The following is a 16,964-nucleotide window of genomic DNA, read 5'->3' on the forward strand; positions in this document are numbered from 1 at the left end:
CCTATCACCCATTGTTTGGCCTGATACCCAGGAACGATGGTCTGGGGTGCCCTTTAATTTCATAGCAGGACACATTTGGTTGTCACCCACAGCACACTTACAGGTCAGCAGTACATCGACGGTATGCTACGCTCCGTTTTGTTGGTCTTCATGGCAAGTAATCCTCAGCTTACATTTCAACAAGATAATGGTCGCCCGCCCATTGCTCGTCTTCGTCCTCTACCTCGACCGGCAGGGTCTCTCGACCTCTCGTCAATTGAAAACGTTTGGAGCGTATGGGCAGGGCCCTACAACGCGCCAGTTGGATACGACCCTCCAAAAAGCTCGGGCAACCTAACGCGCCTGTTGGACAGAATTTTGAGCGATATCCATGAGGAGGGCAACCAAAACTCTATCAATCAGTTGTAGGCCGAATAAGTGCTTGTATAAGTGCCAGAGGTGTACCAACGCGATGCTGACTTGCTCAATTTGTGAAGCTCTTTGTCTTGATTAGATAATCCAGTTTTTCTGAATTTGTAATCATTTGTTTATTTGTACGTCTGCAACATGGCTGCCGATTTCTGTGCCGTGAGTGTTCATTTATTTCGTAAGGCTGACAGATTTTAGTGAAATATCTGTAAATAAAGTGTATTATAGACTTTAGTTCATAACTTTTTTTGTTTGCCTTTACAACTGTTGTTTACATAATACATGTGGAACCCGATTCTTTGTGTTTGATCAGTTTTCATTGTACTTATAGTTAATTAATTTTTTTTTCTTTTTGTACACAGACAAAATGGGTTTATTCAGGGGCGTAAGGTGGTGCACTGTAGCATCAAAAACAGTGAATTATTTTGTGAATGCTTCGAAATGTCTTTCATAGATTATGGAAAGTTATTCAATTTCGTAATTCATTTTCTCTTGACCCTGGCATAAAGATTACCGTCTGAAAAAGTCCATCGTTCAAAAGAAAATGCTTACCCCTGATACGGCACAGGGTAGGATTGATTGTTGATTGATTTGGGGGGAGGGACCAAACAACGAGATCATCGATTGGCACAGGGTAGTGGGTAAGGTGGATGGTAATGTACTGGCCAATAAATAGCAACAACATAGTGCAAACAATCTTTATTAATCAAAAAAAAAATTTCTTTCATGAAGTCTTGAATCACACTATTCCGTGGAAACAGTACTGAATTACAATAAGTCCAGACCATTGACCTTCAAGTCCATCAAACAGTAGCATTAATGAATATTCCAAGGTTCATTCGTGACCTTCAATAAAACACGCACTTAGAACAACAACATTAAAAGGTACAATTTAGAAAAATGTGATATATATTGGAAGATTCCCGTCTAACCTCCTTGCCTAGGGATGCCAGATGAAAGTTGATGTCGTCAAGCCCTGAATGAAAATTGCGCAACGGATAACTGGGGAGGAGAGCTTGAGAGCGCCCTTTCTGTACGATACTAGGCAATGAGCTGGAGGGCTCACACGCTGCTGTGTGGGTCACTGCATTCTGTATCTTTTATTTTAAATGAATTCCTTTAACTTGACTCCTATGTGATTTTTGGGGTATGTTAAAGATTGATGACAATTGATTACCTATTTATTTTAAACATTATCACTCGACTTTACAGCGATTGCAGCAATTGTTCCAGTTTACAGATATTACAATTTTACAACTTATAGCTCGGGTATATTATATACTAATCTGCACGCACATTTCTACGGGCAAGACAGAATTGCGTTGGCCAGATTTATACCACCAAAGTCTCCCAATATTGTACATGGGACATCCTCTATGTGAGGAGGATAACGGGCAAACTGGGGACCAGATACATTAACATAGGGCGTCAGATTTCTGATATTAAACGAGAACATTCATTTCCGTACACAATCCGAAACTGGAAATAAAAGAATTAGTGCAAATGTTCAAATACCTCTCTTCCATGCGTGAACATCGAGACAGGCGCACTGAGGACATGTCTGCTCACTTACCCGTCTTCTGTAACACTCTCAGAATATCGCTGGCACCCGGAGGTGTTCCTGGGCCCCGGTGGACGTGGTGGTCGAACCACTTGGCCGTGACCAACCTCTCCACCCCAAATCTTGTGACACTGGAACATCTTTGACTTTGCCCTGCCTGTGCTGTCTCTCTCATCCTCTACCCAGCAGTAAAGTTGGCACTACAATACTACAGAACTACTTCCCAACTAAGATTTGGCAACGCTTTATGGAAAGTTGTGAGGAGGATTAGGGAAGTTCATATGCAGATTCACATTCACGTACAAGAAATGCATAATACACGATACATATAAATACGTATTATGAAGCCTGACACATTTCTTTCCACCCGTCCACATGGGTTCTGTTGCACCCGCGGCCGGCCGCGTCGTGCAATAAAATTGGCGGCGGAGCCGCCTCGGTTTGTATTTCCCGGTGCGAGCGAGCAGCGAAACCTGCTGCTTATGGAGAGGAAACTACTGTAGCGTTTCAATGTCACCTTGGAGAAACACAAGACTTTACTTAGATTAAATAAAAGATATAACATAGCCAAACTTGGCGTATGCCGTTTATTATAAAACGTAAATTTTACCAAAAGATATAATACAGCTAAATGTAGCGAAGAAAGAAGAAAACATAAGTTTTCTGAAAAAGTAACCAAAGATGTAGTATAGCTTAGACGTGACATAAGTCACTTTTAAGAAAACAGAAGTTTACTTAACAGAATCCAGAGATATAATACAGCTTAGATGTGATGTACATCATTCCAGGATTTAGAACAGTCCCAAATTATACGTATAATTATTTTTATCAATACCAGTGACGAAACAACAAGCCGCTATGCAAGGCAGAATGACGCTGGCGGAACAAAAATTTACACTGCGCCAACGACCAGCCGTCGCCTTGTCTCAACTGACTCCCGTCAACTTACAAGTACTCAACAAATTACATCAGTTAAGTAAAATGCAAAGAACAGAAAATAATCATGATAGCGAGTACTGAAATCAGTAGACTCAGCTCTACACCAATTTATAGAACTTATACAGTTAGTGCTTGAACGTTAACAGACTTCGTGCAAAAGACAGTCACGTACATCTTGTACAGGTCAAGAGACTCGCGCACTTTGAGACAAAATTAAATAAACATCGCCCGAGTAACAACAGTTAGAAACGCTCACAAAATATCTTACCACTAAACAATGACAATCAAGAAACGCCGCCAAGGCCAAAATGAAACTCAAACTTACTTACATGCTGGATATGACGTGCTATATACGAGCTTCTGCAGAAATACGATTTGACTCATCTAGGATAATGAGCACTATCTGCACACAAATCATGTGTCTCAGAGTATCTGACAAACACATACACACACAAACACAAGCAATATAAATCACATAGTACACACTGGCAGACACACTTACACTAGGATATCTTCAGTACTGTGACACTGGTAGTGAATTGAAACGCAAGTGAATCCCACGGGCCTACAACAACGTATTTCCAAAAGAGGGCTTCCCGTAAGACTTGCAATTCCACAAGTGCAGTACTAAGTAACCAGACATGCCTGAGCCGTGGCCGGCTCGCGTTCATGCTGTTTGTTCTTTGGCATTTTGCCGCAATCAAGGGACGTTTCCTTTCTCCTTGAGTTACTACCATAACGAGTTGCTGATTTGTCTCCGTCAGTGGTAACAGCAGCGCTTATCGATTCTAGTACTACTGTACCATCTATGGTGTGACCTCGGTATTTCCGTGTGTTGGTGTGTGTGGCAGTCGGTCGGTTGGAATAGAGAAGCGAGGAAGTCTCCGAGGCGCGAGGTCAGGCCGGCGTGAATGCGCGGTTGGATTGTGAGGCGCTAGCTGCGAGAGCAACAAAGTTCGTTGACCACCAAATCTGGACACTAAAGTTGAGTGATCAGGTAACCTGTTATGAAACCTCAATTGCTGAGACATCTCTTCGTTCATTGCAGGTTGTTGCTTCCTGGGCCGTTCCGGCTAGCAGCAACGTATGGTGTGCTGGAGTCGGCGAAATTTTGCAGCTGTCTGCCAGTATGGTCTTTAACTATTAAATTGGTTGATAGTTTTCCTCGCTGTGTTGATGCTGTCCGCCATGGCGTTTAGTTCGACAGCCTTTTAGTTGTTTGTTCATATTTTTTTCTTAAGAATTGTTATTGTGCCTTGACTGTTTTTAGATGCCAAGTATGAAGACGCAGTGTGGCTGGTATCTTCGTCCTCGGCTGATATTTTCCTTTGTCGTACCGTTGGCCGGGCAGAAGGGAATTGAGTAGGTTGTTGGTCGGTCCTTCACCCGTCCCTGGGTCGGGTTGCCATCCGATTACTTAACCTTCCTCTTGGCTGCCTGTCTCACGTGACTTTACGTTAGAGCTACCTCCTCAGGGCGACCCTTGGAACACTTCTTAGCACCACTGTTCTGTTGGTTTTAGACAGTGATTTTCATTTTAGTCTCATGTACTGTGTGAGGCCTTCAGCCGTCTATTAATTTTGTTTGTTTTAGTTTTAAATAAGACTTTCAGCCGACTTAAATTAAAATTTGAAGATTGATTTCTTTAAAAACTAAATTTTGGAAGTTTGTTCTATCTGAAATTCTTGTTATCAAGGCCTTAAGCCCTGAGTTGTTCAATGTCCAGTGTGTGGCCTTCAGCCGAGCTTTTACGTGAAATATTTTTAAGATAAGGCTTTTAGCGTCTTAAATTATAATTTTGAAAATTAATTTGTTTAAAACAATTTTTTAAAAAACTTTGCTCTACTAAAAGTCTTGTTATCCAGGCCCTAAGTCCTGAGTTGTCCAATGTCTTGTGCAAAGTGAGCTTGACCTCAAATTTAAATGTAGCCAAAGCCTCACAGGCAAACAGAAATTAAAAGAAGCCAAAAGAAGCCATGCGTGAAGCGTTCAAAGAATTCAAAGCAAAATTTTGTCTACCAACTTGACAGAAAATCGTAAGACGTTTTGCCCTATGTTACATCAGTAAATGAGTCGAAGCCATTACTCATGACACACTGTGACCGTAAAGGCACTGAAACGGAGGACGGCACAAAAAGGTCGTAATACTAAAAGTCTTTCTGCAAACCCACTTCACAGAGGTAGATCGTATTGTCGCGCCTCCTTCAAACTGTCGCACAAACCACGAAATGGCTGATATCGAAATAAGTGACCATGGGATAGAAAAGCAACTGAAATCGCCCAACAGAGGGAAGACCACTGCACCTAAAGCGACACCACTACGATTCTACTTGTCCCTTTTCTAGCAGCAGTGTATCGTAGGTATTCAGAGGAGCGAAATGTTCCTGATGATTGCAAATAAATGTATGTCTCGTCTTCAAGAACGGCAGTCGAACAAACACACAAAACTATATGTCTTTACTTCTGACGTCGGACGCTTATAGAATTTTTGAATATGTTTCATTCCAACTTGTTATGACATTTTCGGAGGCGAAAATCACCTCTGTAGGGAACAACATGGGTGCCTCATTCTCCTCGTGTACGAGACCCAGAAAGCAGTGGGTACAGGCGACCAGGTACTCACTGACGCTGTGATCCTTGACTTCTGGAAGGCATTAGATACTTGGGTGAGTCAAATGAAAACCTTAAATATTTTTTTTAAAATATTATTTATTGTGCTGAAGCGGCACAAAGCTGTATCACTTTTCAACATAATCTCTCCCACGCTCAATGCAAGTCCTCCAGCGTTTACAAAGTGCAAAAGTTCCTTTAGAAAATAAATTATTTTTGTAGTCCGTGGAACCACTCATGCACCGCGTGGCGTACCTCTTCATCAGAACGGAACTTCTTTCCTCCCACTGCGTCTTTGAGTGGTTCAAACATATGGAAATCACTTGGGACAAGGTCTGGTGAGTATGGCGGATGACGAAGACACTGAAAATTCAGGTCTGTGATTGTTGCAACTGTTGTACGGGCAGTGTGGGGCCTTGCACTGTCATGTTGCAAAAGGACACCTGCTGACAGCAATCCACGTCGCTTTGATTTGATTGCAGGCCGCAGATGATTTTTGTGGAGATCTGTGTATGATGCACTGGTGACAGTAGTCCCTCTAGACATGTAATGCTCCAATATGAAGCCTTTTTTCGTCCCAAAAGAGAGTTAGCATAACCTTCCTTGCAGATGATTCTGTTCGAATCTTCTTTGGTTTTGGTGATGAGGAATGGCGCCATTCCTTGCTCGCTCTCTTCATTTCCGCTTGGTGGAAGTGAACCCAGGTTTCGTCTCCAGTAACGATTCTTGCAAGGAAGCCATCACCTTCTGGTTCAAAGAGCCGAAGAAGTTCTTCACAAGCATCAACACGTCGTTCTCTCACTTCAGGAGTCAGCTGCCGTGGCACCCATCTTGCAGACACTCTGTGAAACTGGAGCACATCATGCACAATGTGGTGTGCTGACCCATGACCAATCTGTAAACATGCTGCAGTGTCATTCAGTGTCACTCGGCGGTTTTCCTTCACTATGGCTTCAACTGCTGCAATGTTCTGTGGAGTCACAACTCGATGTACCTGACCTAGACGAGGAATATCTTCCACTGAAGTCACACCATTTGCGAACTTCCTACTCCATTCGTAGACTTGCTACTGTGACAAACATGCATCACCGTACTGAACCTTCATTCGTCGATGAATTTCAACAGGTTCCACACCTTCACTACGCAAAAACCGAATAACTGAACGCTGTTCTTCCCTGGTGTAAGTCGCAAGTGGGGCTGCCATCTTTATATTGATACTGCGACAGAATGTGTGCATCTGCACTATGCTGCCACCTATAGGCTATTCTGCACACTTACCAAGTTACAGGATAGCGGCGTGAAATTTCGATTTGTTATCACAAATTTAAGGTTTTCATTTGACTTACGCTCGTACAGTTTCGCTCTGCCAACTAATGAACAAAATACGTGCGTACGGTATATCAGAGCAACTGCGTTACTATATTGTGGGGATTCTAGGAAAGAGAACATAGCATCTCATTCTGAACGGAGAGAAGTCTTCAAACGAGAAAGTAACTTCGGGTGTCCCCAGGGGAGTGTCATAAAACAATTACTTTTCACAATATATGTAAATCACCCAGGAGATAACCCAAGAGCTAACGTCGGAAGTTCCATGAGGCTTTTTGCGGATGATGCTGTTGTACACAGAGAAGTCGCAACGCTAGAAAATTGTAGCAATACACAGGAAAATCTGCACAGCATTGACATTTGGTGGAGGGCGTGGTAACTAATCCTCTAGATGAACAAATGAAACGTATTACGAATACGTAGACAGAAATACCCTTTGTGATATGATTACACAATTGCACAACAGCCGCTGCAAGCAGTTACTGCCATGAAATGTCTAGGAGTATTTGATATGAAACGGAACGACTACGTAAAATTAATAGCCAGTAAGGCTGATGCCAGACAGATTCACTGGAAAAATCCTCAGGATAAGTAGTCCATCAAAAAGACAATAGCTTACAAAAGATTCGTTCGACCAACAATTGAATATTTCTCGTCAATATGGGATCCTTACAAGACGGGACTCACAGAGGAAATAGGTAAGATTCAAAGTAGAGCAACGCTTTTCCTCACAGGTTCACTTAGCAAGCACGAAAGCGCCACAGAGATGATCAATCAAATCCAGTGCCAGACGCTGCAAGAGAGGGGCTCTACAACAAGGTGTGGGTTATTGTTGAAGTTCCGAGAACGTAAGTTCCTACAAGAGTCAACCTCTTACGTATTTCTCCTGCAAGAGTCAACCTCTTACGTAAATCTTGCACGAAGACCATGGAGTTATAATCAGGGAGATTCTCGAGCCCACACGGGGGCTTACCGGCACCAATTTTTTCTCCGAACTATTCGCGACTGGAACAAGAAACGGGAGGAGCGACAGTGATACACAAAGTACTCTCCGCCACACACTGCAAGTTGGTTTGCGGAATATGGATGCAGGTGTACACGTGTCAGATTTCTTGGACACTACTACGTCCTCTCACAAGATTGCTCTGTACAGTACCTGTATGTTTTGAAGACAGAGAGTTTGTGGTGGAAGAGTTTCTGCAAAGTCGCTTTCTCCGTTGCGAGAGCGTGAGAACTTGCTTGATCCTCCTTGGATCGGTTTTTATGCCTCAGAAGGGGGCGGGTTATTAGATTAATCCTATCAGTCACACAGACTACATCCTAATCACAGGTGATCGTGCTGTCTTAACCCACGAAGTTAACTGCTTCCGCGCAGCAGACGGTACATATTGATACAATGGGTCAAGGGGGGAAAATCAGACTATCGCCACGTGCTGTTGGATACTTTGTGGCGTGAAGCCCCTGATCAACTGTCTTTGTGCCAATGGCCTGAACTAAATTTGAAACCCCTTCGCAGCGTGACGTGAAGTGGACAATGTGACACTGTTGATGATAATCCTTGCGCCGGATGGGCCGTTAAGCTCGACACCCCTCTTCGTGCTCTTCGAGAGCAGTAAGCTCTTATCGTCATCCAACACAAACATGAAACCACTCTACACACGTGCCCATTACAGTCACCTACACTTACTTAAACAGACAACCCTCACATGTCGCAAAGGAAAGGAACCGTTATGCGCAACAAAAGAGAAAAATATTTCCAATCAGGTGGCTGAAGCTGCCCTTTTGGGTCTCTCAGCCTACAGTGTCATACGACTTTACTTTCACCTCGAGAAAATGATCTATTCGCACATAGGACAGATTCAGACAACATCATTCTTGTGAAAAACAACTGGCTCTTTATTCACACTAAATAATTAGTGCTGCCGACACAGGTTCTCAGATTGACTTGATATTTCTAGATTTCCAGAAGGCTTTTGAAACCACTCCTCACAACCGGCGCCTAAGCAAACTGTGACTGCGGAATATAGTGGCAGTTGTGCGACCAGATTCCCTGTCACAAAGATCATAGTTCGAAGTAATTAACGGAAGATCATCGAGAGTTAGAAACTTAATAATTCGAATATAATGTTCCCCAACTGTTAGCGTATTTCGTGACTCTGTGTTTTCGCACAGTAGCGCTGAGACGATCTTATCGATGAAAAAACGGACACTGTGATTACAACGAAATTAATATTTCTGTAATTATATTATCTATGTCATTTGATCGAACAAGGACTCGCAACCTTTTGTTCTCTCTCTTCCTGGTCAGTCTTTGTCTCGTACGGATTTTTTTTTTTGCTTGGTCAATGTTGTGTAGAGATTTTACATAATACATTTTACATAATAATACCTATTTAATTTCATTGTGTTTGTTATTACAACTGATCATACATTTTTCCCCAGCTTTTTCATGAATTCGATAGTAAAATGTGGCTTACTTTGTGTGGCGATGTCTGTTAGTGAATGAAGTATTAACGGCACCAATCAGTTTAATACGTTTGATCTGCGTTCAGAATAGAACCAGCATCTAAAATTACACTTTTCACACTTTTCACAAAACGAAGTGCGATGGCTTTCAGGCGTAAATCACGTCCCAAAATTATACTCGCCAACAGACAATCCCGGTAGAGGAGACCAGAAAAAAAAGGCATGATGATGCTAATGAAATTCCAATTTCAACACTTAAAAACATTTTTACGTGATTTTTCAAGTTCGTAATTTTTCTTGATTTAATTGAAGACTCAGTTTCCAACAGAAAATTTTAATTTGATTCAGACTTGCATTTCAGTTCAAACATTTTAAAAGCCATAATAATATAAAATTAAATAACAAATTCAAAACCCAATAATAAATAATAAAAGCGCTACCATTACAGGAAGTCCGAGACGAAGAACAATAGGTCCGCCGCCGTTCCTAACAGTCTATATGTAAACCTTTAGAAAACATCCTCAGTAGCCCTCTGATATTATTTTCAGGTAACGCTGACGTTTACTGCCTACTGAAATCGTGAAAAATCAAAATCAATTGAGAAATGATTTATACAAAGTACGTGTATGGTGCGAAAAGTAACAGCTGATTCTAAACAATAAAAAGTGTATGATCATCCAACGGGCACTGAAAAGAACCAGTAAAATTTCTGTTACACCATGTCATACAAATATAAGGTCTGTCGTTCCAGTTAAATATTATCGATTACAATTACAAGCAACTTGAATTGGAATCTATAATAGAAAATTTTGTGGGGAATGTGATCCATAGACTGTTTTTTATAGGTGGAACAGAAGACAATTAATTAAGGGGACTGCCTACATTACAATTTTCCATCGTCTTGTGGAGTAATTCTGAGCGGCGTAGGATCCTTACCACATGTGACTGACGGGGAGCATCGACAAAGGTCAGAGAGGTTGCAGCTCGTTTTGTTTTTTTGCGAAATAGGTGTGTCACGGTTACGATAAATGAGTTGGAGTGACACTCATTAAAACAAAGGCGTTTCTCGGTGCGACGAGATCTTTTCACGAAATTTCAGTGCCAACTTTCTCCTCTGAATTCTAATCTTACTCCCACCTATTCAGGGACAAATGATTATCGTAATAAAATAATAGAAATCGGAGCTTGCTGGGAAATGTTTGGGTTTCCTTTTTCCCGCGTACTGTTCGAGAGCCGAACGTTAGAGAAATCGTCTGAAAATAATCTTATGAACTACTTCCAAATACGTAAGTATGAACTTCAGAGTAGCCATGGAGATGTAAACATTATAGGTTGTTCAGGAATTAAGAAGTTGTACATGTACAATAGCTATCAATTGTGAATTTGTGAACACAGGTCTTTTTTCCCTTTTTTTACCTTTGCGGCCCGATGCCCTTCCTGTCGCTGCTCTCGTTGCTTACCTCAGGATGAAAGTCATGTGCGCGAACTGCATATGAATTGAGTAAACTTTTTTCTGTGTTGCTTCGTATTTTAATGGTTTTATATCGTATTTTCACATACAAAAGTTGACCAGCCCAGCATTTGGCCAAACGAGCGTGGGAAACGGCCTAAAAACTACACATTTGCCAGCTAGTGAGCTGCGTGTTATGCTATACAAGGAGATCGGTAGCCTATGTAAGAGGGAATTATCGTAGTCTTAAGCTTCTGCAGGCATAATTACTAGGAAGTCTTGTAAACAGTGGTTTAATTACGTCAAGAGGATTTGGTCCTTCCTGTTTTGGAGGTCGTGCTCAAGGCCTTTCGTATACTTTCCTAAGCAGCGCCCAGCACAGGACGAGCTAGATAAATGAGAAACCTGTCAGAGACGGCTGCTATGTACTATAACCGTTTTGATATCCCCAAGGCCTGGTGCCAATACTGTGTTAAAACGAAATCACGTCCGCAGAATATAGGTGATCGTAGGCAGAGCTAACATGAGATGAAAAGCTACACAAATTAGCGTCTATGATGTATTACGTAAGCAGTCATCTTTTCCATTGTGCCTCTATGTCATCTGTGAAGTAAAAGGCACTCTTGTTTCTTTCTATAGCTGTTGTTTCAAGTGTCACTCGTGGTCAGGTCTGTTATTGCATTATGTCGAATCTAAGTTAATTCAAAGTGTGCGAATTGTTACTTTTTTTTGCTTCTTTTTTTCTGTCAATAGTCTTCTGGCACTGGCACGTTGAATGTGGCCCGCCTCGTATTCCTTACCTGTGCCAACCGTTTCATCTCACAATAGCACTTGCAACCTGCCTCCTCAGCTATTTGTTAGATAAATTCCAATATCTGTGTTCCTCTACAGTTTTTACCGTCTACATCTCCCTCTAGTACCATGGAAAATATTCCTTAATGGCTTAGCAAATGGCCTACCACCCTGTCCACTTCTTGTCAGTGTTTTCGCCGATTACCTGCAGAACTTTCTCATTCCTTACCTTATCAGTGCACCCAATTTTCAACATTCGTCTGTAGCACCACGTCTCAAATGCTTCACTTCTTTTCTATTCCAGTTTTCCCACAGTCCATGTTCAACTGCCATACAATGCTGTGCTCCAAACGGACATTCTCAGAAGTTTATTCCTCAAGTTAAGGCCTATCTTTGATACTAGTAGAGTTCTCTTGGCCAGGAATGCCCTTTTTTTAAGTGCTAGTCTGCTTCTTATGTCCCCCATGTTCCGTCCGTCATTTGTTATTTTTCTGCTCAAGTAGCAGAATTTCTTAACTTCATCTTCTTTGTAATCACCAAATCTGATGTTAAGTCTCTCGCAGTTTTCATTTCTGCCACTTCTCATTACTTTCCACTTTCTTAGACGTACATTCAAACCATTTTCTGTACTCAGACTCTTCAGCCCATTAGGCAGATCCTGTATTCTTCTTCACTTTCACTGAGAATAGCAATGTTGTCAGTGAATCTTATCACTGATACTCTTTCACCTTGAATTTTAATTCCACTCTTGTACTTTTCTTGTGATTGCTTCTTCGACATATGGATTGAACGGTAGGGGCGAACGGCTATATCCCTGTCTTACACTCTTTTTAATCCGAGCTCTTTGTTCTTGGTCTACCAGTCTTATTATCCCCTCTTGGTTCTTGTGCATATTGTATATTCCCGTCTTTCCCTATACTTTACCCATACTCTGCTCAGAATTCGAAAATTTTGCACTATTTCACATTTTCGTACGCTATCAACGTGTCTTGAAACTTAGCAGTGGAATTCCCATTCCACTCGTGTGTTATCGCCTTTCTTTTAATTTCATCGAAGACTGTTTTGACTTTTCTGCATGCTAACTCACTCCTTCCGGCAATCATTTCTTTTTCGATTTCTTCACATTTTCATGCAGGTATTTCACCTTAGCTTCCTTGCACTTCCTATTAATATCGTTCCTAAGAGAGTTGTATTGCTGTATTCCTGAATTTCCAGAAACATTTTTGTACTTCCTTCTGTCGGTGATCAACTGACTTATTTCTTCCTTTGCACATGCTTTCTTGGCAATTACCTTCTTGACACCTATATTTTCCTTTACAACTCGTGCTTCTGAGATGTCCATTCCTTGTTAACTGAGCTGTCTACTGAGCTAATCCTTGTTGCAGTGTCTACAGCCTTAGAGAACTTCAAGAGTATCTCTTCATTTCTTAGTACTTCCGTATCTTACTTCTTTGCGCGTTACTAGTCTATATCTGTGACTGGTCTATATCTGTGATTTGAGTCTTTATCTGCTCCTGGGTAAGCCTCATACTCTAATATTTGATTTCCAAATCTTTGATCAACATGCAATCTAACTGAAATCTTCCCGTACGTCCCGCCCTTTTCCAAGTATACCTCCTCCTCCTCTCCTTCTGATTTTTGAACCAAGTATTCGCTACTACTTACTGAAATTTATTGTAGAACTCAGTCTTTCACCTCTCTCACTGATAGTACGATACCCATATTCTCCCGTAACCCTTTCCTCTTCGCCTTCCCTACAACTGAATTCCAATCCCCCATGACTATTAAATTTTCATCTCCCTTTACGTACTAAAACTGGCAGACACGAAAAATAGATAGAGCGACCATGGAGTCGTATTAATCAGGGAACCTCTCCGACAGCTTTTAACGAAAATCAGCCAGGAGATATCTCCATGCAGCAGTCTTATAGTGTGTTTAGTGTGTTCCAAAGTAAGACAACGTTTCTGAAATGATATGTACGTCACGCTAGTTAGTAATACCTTAGGTAATAAAAAGATGGTAGCTGTACCGTAATATGTAAGATAGTTCTTGTGCTCGTCACGAGAATATTGATAAGGCTAGTCGAACATCAGTATTTTTAGTTGCGATATTAGCCTGCCAGTTTATACGACTTATTAATTAAATACATAATATAAGCTTTGACGGAAATGATCCTTTACGCATCAATTCCTCAATGACTCCTTACCGTTGTGAATTTCCATTCGTGCTTCGTTTACGAGGCTTCGGCGTATTTCAGAACCACGTCCAACACAAAACGTATACCCGAGGCTCGTACATCATTATGGTGTAGCTTTTGAAACTTTTAACAGGACGAAAGTTTAAATTACCATACTTTCGTATAGGAAATAATGGTCGCAGCTTACCCCCAGTTGCGATTAAAATCGCTGCTTCCATTTTCCGAGGACGCCGGACTGAACTCGGTGTAACTACCTCTCGATTACAACAAGCTCACGTGGTGCCGCGCAGACAGGGCCCACTCCACCGTGCGTCCCCTAAATGTCGCAGGCCCGCCCGAGCCGCGCACGCCTAGCAGCTAAGAGCGGCCCTGCATTCTGCTGTGTTCCTCAGAGGCGGCTGTCAGGCGTCCCAGGGGAAATCATTCCGGCACTCGAGCGGAACGCGCCGCTTTAAAAATCCTCATTGTGCGCCTCGCCGCCTTTCATGCAGCAGCGCACCGTGCGCAGTCACCGCCTCTCCTCCCCCCCCCCCCCCCCCCCCCCTTACAACACAAAACACAACAGTTGTTGCATAGCATTAGCATCCCAGGAGATCATTTATTGATTTCTGATGTTCACTTCCGATGCTGTGGGGCAGTACAAGTGTTCATTGGATTGATACCGTTGCCTTCATGTTATGCACTTCTAGGGACTGTAAAAAGTAGGCAACATCCAGAGATGGTTGTATGGACGAAGACAAGAAAAATAAGTCCAGTAAAGATAGGCTCGGACATGAATATCTTAACAGCTATGACCACTTCTACAGTAGAGGAGATGCAATGAAATGATCGTATCGCATTGTTGGCCGGTAGGTCCCATGCGGGGAAGTTCGGCCGCCGGACTGCAAGTCCTTTAACGCCACTACGGCGACTTGCGAGTCAATGATGATGAAATTATGATGGACGACACACAACACCCAGTTATCACGAGGCAGAGAAAATCCCTGACCCCACCGGGAATCGAACCCGGGACCCAGTGCGCTGGAAGCGAGAACGCTGCCGCAAGACCAAGAGCCGCGCACCTTTTGGCGATGTTCGTCTCATATCCTCCTTTCAAGACACTGTCCATTCCGTTCAGCTGCTCTTCCAGGTCCTTTGCTGTCACTGACAGAATGACAATGTCATCGACGAACCTCAAAGTTTTTATTTCTTCTCCGTGGATTTTAATTCCTACTCCAAACTTTTCTTTTGTTTCCTTTATTGCTTGCTCAGTGTACAGATTGAATAACGTCGGGGATAGGCTACAACCCTGTCTCACTCCCTTCGCAACCACTGCTTCCCTTTCATGCCCCTCGTCTCTTATAACTGCCATCTGGTTTCTATACAGATTGTAAATAGTAGTGAAAGTAGACGTCCAACTGAACTCAGTTATGAGAGTAATTAGTGGTACAGTCCGGTCTACACTTACTTGCTGGCTACCAGTGCTTTCAAACATCTGTCCACCAGACCTCCGTCGAAATGCTGCTCTGTACAACCTCTGTCAGCAAGTTTCTCAAAACAACTCGATCCCTCTTCATGACGATTTGCTATCACTGCCCAGGAAACGCCTCAAATCTATAAAACCAGCATATGAAATGAGAGTCCAATTGCTATCCACCAGGACGCAGAGTGGAAACGTGAGTGGCAAGCTACAAGAACTCGAAACCACGAACTTGTAGACAATCCAACAGTTCCAGTTCCAGGCTTCCATCAACCAAAGGAGTTGTGGGTGCAGTGAAACAGATATCGGACTGAAGATGGTAGGTGCAAATACAACATGCACTAGTGGGGCTTTTCAAGTGACAGAGTATGTGGCTGTGGTGACACCCAAACAATGAGCCACATTGTGAATGAATGTCCAATCAGACGCTTCCCTGGTGGTGTTGAGAAGCTCCATCAAGCAACCTACGAGGCACTCCGCTGGATCGAGTCCATCAAGATCCGAGTGAAGTCTGAGCCGTTTAAAACTTGTGTACTGTATATAATTTCACATGTTTATTTTTATATATATTTCTTTGTCTTGCTAAATGTGTATTACTGTAATTGCTGCATAATAATCCTTGATAATTGGGAGTAACGTCATCACGGAATCACCCTGTGCATACACACATTTGTAGACGCTGGCGCCTATAAGTTTGACTCGAGAGGGGAAAAGTTTAGCATGTCACGTAATACGAGTCTAGGGATCGACTTTTACGGCAGAATGTCTGGTCTGACCTAACGTTATTACCTTGCGAAGTATTTGCTGGCTGAATGTACAAGGTGCGTATGAAAAGTTCGGTGAATGGTCTCAAGAGGAAACAAGAGTTAAAAAAATTACCTTTATTTTCCTTCAAAGTAATCACCATTAGCTATAACACACTTCTGACATAGGTTGTAAACCTATTGCAAATTCCAGAATGAAATTTTCGCCCTGCAGCGGATTGTGTGCTGACACGGAACTTCCGGCAGATCAAGGCTGTGCATAAGTCATATCTCCGCAGTATCTTTTCTCACAGTTTTGCTCTTTCAGGAAGTTCCATATCAACGCATCTCTGCTGCAGAGTGAAAATTTCGTCGGCAAACAGCCCCCAGGCTGTGACTAAAGCATGACTCTACAATATACTTTCTTCCCACAGTTCTGATCTGCCGGATAGTTTCATATCAGTGGCCGGCCGATGTGGCCGAGCGGTTCTAGGCGCTTCAGTCTGGAACCGTGCGACCGCTACGGTCGCAGGTTCGAATCCTGCCTCGGGCATGGATGTGTATGGTGCTTAGGTTAGTTAGGCTTAAGTAGTTCTAAGTTGTAGGGGACTGCTGACCTCAGATGTTAAGTCCCAGAGTGCTCAGAGCCATTTCATATCAGTGCACATTCCACTGCAGAGTGAAACTTTCATTCTCGGAGCATCCTTCGCGTTGTGGCTAAGTCATGTCTCCGCAATATCCTTTGTTCCAGAAGTGCTAGTCCCGCAAGTTTCGCAGGAGAACTTCTGTGAAGTTTCTAGCGTAGGAGATGAGGTACTGGCGCCAGTAAAGCCGTGAGGGCAGGTCGTGAGTCGTGCTTGGCTAGCTTAGTTGGCAGAGCACTTACCCGCGAAAGGCTAATGTCCCGAATCGGAGTCTCGGTTCGGCACAGTTTTGATCTGCTAGGAAGTGTCCTTTTTGTTTACTCGGTGCTTTCATATAAACGAACTGCAATAAATTGTATAGATCTGTTG

Source organism: Schistocerca americana, chromosome 1, assembly GCF_021461395.2.
Source record: "Schistocerca americana isolate TAMUIC-IGC-003095 chromosome 1, iqSchAmer2.1, whole genome shotgun sequence".
Classification (NCBI taxonomy): Eukaryota; Metazoa; Arthropoda; class Insecta; order Orthoptera; family Acrididae; genus Schistocerca; species Schistocerca americana.